Source organism: Alligator sinensis, unplaced genomic scaffold (assembly GCF_000455745.1).
Source record: "Alligator sinensis unplaced genomic scaffold, ASM45574v1 scaffold243_1, whole genome shotgun sequence".
Taxonomy (NCBI): domain Eukaryota; kingdom Metazoa; phylum Chordata; order Crocodylia; family Alligatoridae; genus Alligator; species Alligator sinensis.
The window spans coordinates 2,053,933-2,059,604 of NW_005841841.1; the positions used below are offsets into that span (position 1 = coordinate 2,053,933).

General features: G+C 44.1%; 1 long non-coding RNA gene across 1 annotated transcript in view; it reads left to right on the forward strand.

The window, feature by feature from the left end:
• The window catches only part of LOC102370203, a 4,894-nt gene extending 708 nt beyond the window's left edge, over positions 1-4,186 (forward strand). The window contains exons 2-3 of the long non-coding RNA XR_322889.2: positions 2,575-2,714; positions 3,960-4,186. This is a non-coding gene — a long non-coding RNA (uncharacterized LOC102370203). The remainder of the gene's footprint in view (positions 1-2,574; positions 2,715-3,959) is intronic.
• The last annotated feature ends 1,486 nt before the right edge of the window (positions 4,187-5,672 follow it).

Sequence of the window (5,672 nt, forward strand, 5' to 3'; positions counted from 1 at the left end):
TCCAGCAGGAAACTGAGCAGTGACCTGAGAGGTTCCCAGCTCTGCTTCCAGCTCCTCCAGCAAGAGGCCGGGAAGCTTGACGTGAGGCTGGGGCTCCTGGAAGGTCAAAACCCCTAGCAGCTTGTTATAGTACCAGTGCTGGTGGCTGTGTGGTAAGAGTTTCTGCCAACCATGTTGGAGATCTGAGTTCAAGTTCCAGCTAGTTTGAAGTGGGGTGAGTAAAGTAAGAGGGAGGAATTCTTGTTGCAGTGGAAGGGGGTCATTGTGTTTTGTCCCTCTTTCCCCACTTCAGATACCTAGGCCCTATATTTCTTGTTATTTAATGTTTTGTATTTTGTGATTTTTATATTTTGCCAACCAGTATTGTTTGTGTGCTGTTTGTCTTTTATATTTTGTTAAACCTGTCTTTTGTCGGCCGCATGAATATGTCTATGAATGTAAATGCCTAACCTTTATTGAATCCTGCCCGCTCGGGGTGTTGTAGTGTCCCCTATACCCCCTGGTTTATACATGTCATGTTCCCACTACTGTTTTTCTCATTAAAAGGTATATGGTTAAGTCCCCATTGGTGATCTGGCTCTGCTCTATAGGGGAAGGAGGGTCCCTACACCTCCCACAGAGCTTGTGCACCTGCTCTGATCCCTTCAAATGGAGAGGGGGTACATCTTGGAGTACCACCCAGGTTACGAATGCAAATGAAGAGCCTGGGTCCAAAATTACAATAGAAAGAATTGCTGCTTAATGCTGGAGATGGCTCAATGCTCTTGGTGTTCCACTGGCTGCCTCTAGGGGTAACCAGAACCATCCCATTCTGAGCAGGTAAATGCTTAGCTCCTGCCTAGACCCAATTGTGATCCAGGACCTTGGGGTCCCTGAGGACCTGATCCAAAAGTTCAGCTCAAAGCTCCCCCACCACACATGGGCCAGACTCCCTAAAGCAGGGGTTAGCAACCCCCGGCATGCGTGCTGAGCATGGCACACAAGGCCATTTTGCTCGGCACGCCACCACCAGCCTGGGCTCTAGGCAGCTGCTGCCAGCCACAGAGCTCAGGCTGCTCCCAGCAGGCAGCTGGGAGGCTGCAAGCAGCCTGGGCTCCGTGGGCCAGCTGCAGCAGGGAGGCAGCAAACAGCTGCTCCGGGCTCCAGCATGTCTGTACTCCGGCACCTTCCAAGGTAGACATTGTGGGTTTTTTCGGCACTCTGGCCAAAAAATGTTGCCTACACCTCTCCTAAAGCAATGCGGTTGTAGATGCTTTCTCTTAATGAACAGCAGGTGGCACTTCTGTTGTTTCCCACTGTTTACTTGGCAACTATTCATGAGGGGCATGGCCTTTAATAACCTTGCTTGCTAGCCTGATCAGCTTCCAACCCATGTCTCCCAACCCCCATAACTACCATGCTCTAGGGTGGCTTGGAAGGAAGGAGGTGCACTCTCCATATTTCATATTGAAGCTGTGGCGCTGTGCAGCATTTAAAGCAAATGAAATTCAACAGGTCAGGAAGAGAGGGATCATGGGTCTGTAGCAGCGGTGTTTAGCACCTTCTCCCTTCCCCAGCTGAGAGAGAGAACTGAAAATTAAAAGTTAGGCCCTCCAATTCTATTCAAGTTCAGGCATTTACATCCTGTTTCAGATCTGGGTTAAAGTGTAATGAGAGGCAACTATATTATGTAGAAAGCCTGTGGCCAAGATGAAAAATGAACCCAAAGCACATAATGCAGCACTTTTGCCTTTTGTATTAAACCATTCTTTTCTCTGTACAGAATGGGACAGGTAAACATTGCCATCATACAAAAAAATAAATCCTCATTCAGCCATGTATTTTTTTTTCTGAACAAAGCTGAGCCATGCCAATGAAGCTTTACTAGTGACTTTAAGAAGGGGTAATTACGAAATTGAAAATGATCAAGCAATTAGTCTCTAATGTGAGCTAATCATTTTTAGTAATTAACGGTAAAAAACTGTCAAGAATTTGGAAAAGGGACCAGTTCTGAGGGGATTCCATTTAATTAAATATCTGATATTGCTGTCAGCTTCATTTTCATCTCCTTTGCAAAAGGCAAAATCTAGTGAACAATAGCTTAGCTTGTGATTTCTTCCCTTGGAAACTGGAATCTGATCTGCATAGCTCATTCTCTTCCTGTCAAAGGCCATATTTTGGGTGCTACCTCTTTAAAAACCCTGATGAAAAAATTAATCTAGAATTCCAATAAAATGCAATCATAAAAATAAAACTGTCTGGTAGAGCAGTTACCAAGCAATGTGAAAAAAAAGTTTCCCAAACATAAATGGCATCACAGAATAATTAACACGCCCTTCTTCTGCTCTGTTTCAGTCCCACGTAAAAGCAGAGAAATTATTGTACTGGATCAGTCCCAAAATCCAATTAATCCAGTAGCACATCTCAGACAGCAGCAGCTGTTTCAATGAATGCATAAACATCCAACAGTAAGGAGTAGTGGAACAAGCTGTTCCCACTTCAGTCCTCGCATATATCAAGTCTTTTGCTTTAGTACCAGAACCAGGAAGTCCTATTCATTTTTGTAATGCAGTAATGCTGACACCTGCTTTTCAGTTCCAGGAGTGATTAGTTGGAGGCTGGCCTGCCCTGCTTTGAGTTCTGATATGGGTCTGTTTTCTTTTGCCCTGACAAGAGCCTACCACACCCAAGTTTCGTACCGGAACACCTCAAACCAAAAAGCATTCACACTTCAGGTCAGTGACTCATTTGTTGCACCTGTACTGGGTGTGACTCTGAAAGTGAAATAATGTGTGTCAGATCTGGGTGAGGCTGAATAAAGACAAATCTCTTCCCAGTAAATGAGCAGATGGCTTCCAGTCAAGCTGTGGGAGGTGCTCGGGAAGCCAACCCTGAAAAAAAAGTAGTGTTTAATCCTTGATAATTAATGGAACTCGCTACTCCTGATTTGTAACCTCGTTCAAGCTTTAGAGTTCTTTCTGACATAGCATGCGTTACTGCACATGCACTTCATTAGCAAAACCCACTGGCTACAAGGAATTCTCCACTTTATACCTCAGCCATCACAGAATAGCTGAAAGTCAAAATAATCATTTTGTGTTCCTGTGTTTCTATTTCAGAGCACACTGTTGTCTCAGACAGCACTTGGTCTTGTGCAGATTCAGCTTTTCCAGCTGGCACACATACAGTAACAACAGCTCTGAGTCACAGAATAAATAATCTCTTAATTCCTGAAGCCAAATAAGGCCACAACTCAACCCAGGCTCTTTCTAATGCCCAGTTCCTTAATAACTCATTTATCCTTCTATCCAAGCTGTGCCTTTACCCTCTGCCTGTTATTGACAGCCATCATATTCTGCATCTCTCAAGCTCTGAACCAAAGAATCATCTTTGTAAACTCCCATGTCCCATCCTTCCAAGCACCAAGTCTGAAGTAAAACCTAGTATGGGATTGTTTAGGATTGTCTCTGCCTGTTAGGTATTCCTGGCTAGTAACTGGGTGTGTATTTTTCTGTCATACTTCTTTCACTGAGGTTTAATTAGAACCCAGCCACATTAAAGAAGAGCAATTTAACATGTACAATTCATAATAGCGATCACTGTGTCAACACTTCCTGGTTTTCACTTTCATGACATCACCCAAACTCATTTCGTGAGCACTATCCATTCCTACCCCAAATGAATTGTGGCAAGCAACACCAAGGGTAGAATTGTGGAATCAGAGTCTAGGCCAGGCTCTTAACTAAATCAACATAGCTCCTTTGAAGCCAGTGTACACCATCCTCAGAATCAGGCCCAACATAGCAATGGATGCACCCAATTTTTGATTACTAAACATTATTATAATCTTTTAATGTAGGAGAGGTTGTTTTGCCTTGGGGAGCTTGGGGTATGTAATAAAATGTACCTATGTTATCTTCATTGTGTACATAGAAAACGTCACTAACTTCCTGTTTCTTTGGTTTTTTCATCTTTCTAAGGCAAACTTTCCTTTGCAGCTGAAGAAGTTATGGGTGCATCACAGATGAGTGAATCTGCTGGAAATACTGGTTGTAATACATGCCAATGTACAATGCACTTTATTTAGCTGCAAAGCAAGTAAGAGCTATTTATGTCCTTGCTGGTTGGTAACACCTACATGTCCCCATGCCTACTTTAGAAATTAGGGCCCAGTGAAATAAATCTGACTTAGTATCCTGTAAAGAAAGCCCACTCCAGTGAGTCAGCAGTACACAGAAGTACTAATCTGCCTGTGTTATTAGTGCTGAAAATGCTTGATGATGTGTGCAGGGGTGTGGGAGCAACATTAAGGGTGTGGGAATTATTACCATATCAAATAAAAGTCTTTTCTTATGAAGGGTGTATCAGAGAGAGCCATGTAGTACGTCCAGTTCTTTTAACTCATATTTCCTTATGGTGTAGTGTCGGCTAGTTCAGGGCTCTCCAACTAGCAGCTGGGAAGCTGAATGCAATCTGTGATGGGTTAAGTTGCAGCCCTCCCAGCTCTCATCCAGCCACTGCTCCCCCCATCACTCTGGCTTCAACAGCAACTGGAGTCTCCAGGTTCCCCCTTTCCTCTGGCTGCCACTTCCTGCCTTCACCCCTGGTGAGGGTGAGCTTGGGCCATGTTGGGGGAAGATCTTGCCTGCACAGAGCAGCATTGGGGAAGGCATGTGGAGAGAGGGTTGAGGGGTTGCCTGCATCTGTATGTGGAGCAGCAGGGGGCAGTGTCTGTGTGGTCCAGTGGCCCATGGCTTGCTTGGTATGGCCCACACAGCATGCGGCCCACACAGCATGCAGCCCCCACTGGTGTAGCCCCCAGGGGCTTAGAGTAGAACAGCCCTGAGTTAGCTAATGGATGTTTTTATAACTGTATATCTTTCAATCAAGGCTCATGGACAGAGATGATATCTTTTATTAGACCAACAAGATTTTTGTAAAATATTTCTTTAATTGCAAAAATCTAGTTGGTCTAATAAAAGTATCACCTCTGTCCACAAGCCCGGATTGCTTTTTCCTCTAAACCAGTATGGCTACAACCTGGATACCTTTCAGACACTTGTGTAATTATCACTCCATCTCTCCACTGCACTGAATTCTGCTTTCATAAAATACAACTGGTAATTGTATAGAAATGAGATTAAACGTTACCGACCATAAAGAACAACTGGGGTCATGTCCATTTTCTTTCAGTATTTGCAAAAAAGGCCTGGGTTGTATTAAATGGAGTGTCATATGCAAATCAAGGGACGTGATTCTTCTGCTCTATTCAGCATTGGTGAGGCCTCACCTTGAGTACTGTGTGCAGTTTGGGGCCCCACACTTCAAGGAGGATGTGGAAAGACTGGAAAGAATCCAACAGAGCAACAAACATGATTTGAGGGCTGGGAGACATAACTTATGAGGAAAGGCTTAAAGAGCTAGGCTTATTTCGCCTGGAAAAGAGAAGGCTGAGGTGGGAAGTTGATAACAGTCTTTAAATACCTGAAGTGTGATTATAGAGAAGATGGAGATAAACTTTTCTCTGTGGTTGTAGGGAACAGGACTAGAAGCAATGGCTTCAAACTGCAGTGGAGGAAATTTTGGTTGGAGATTAGGAAGAACTTTCTGACTATGAAGGTGGTCAAGCATTGGAAGCTCCCTAGAGAAGCTGTGAAACCTCCATCCCTAGAGATCTTCAAGAGCAGGTTGGA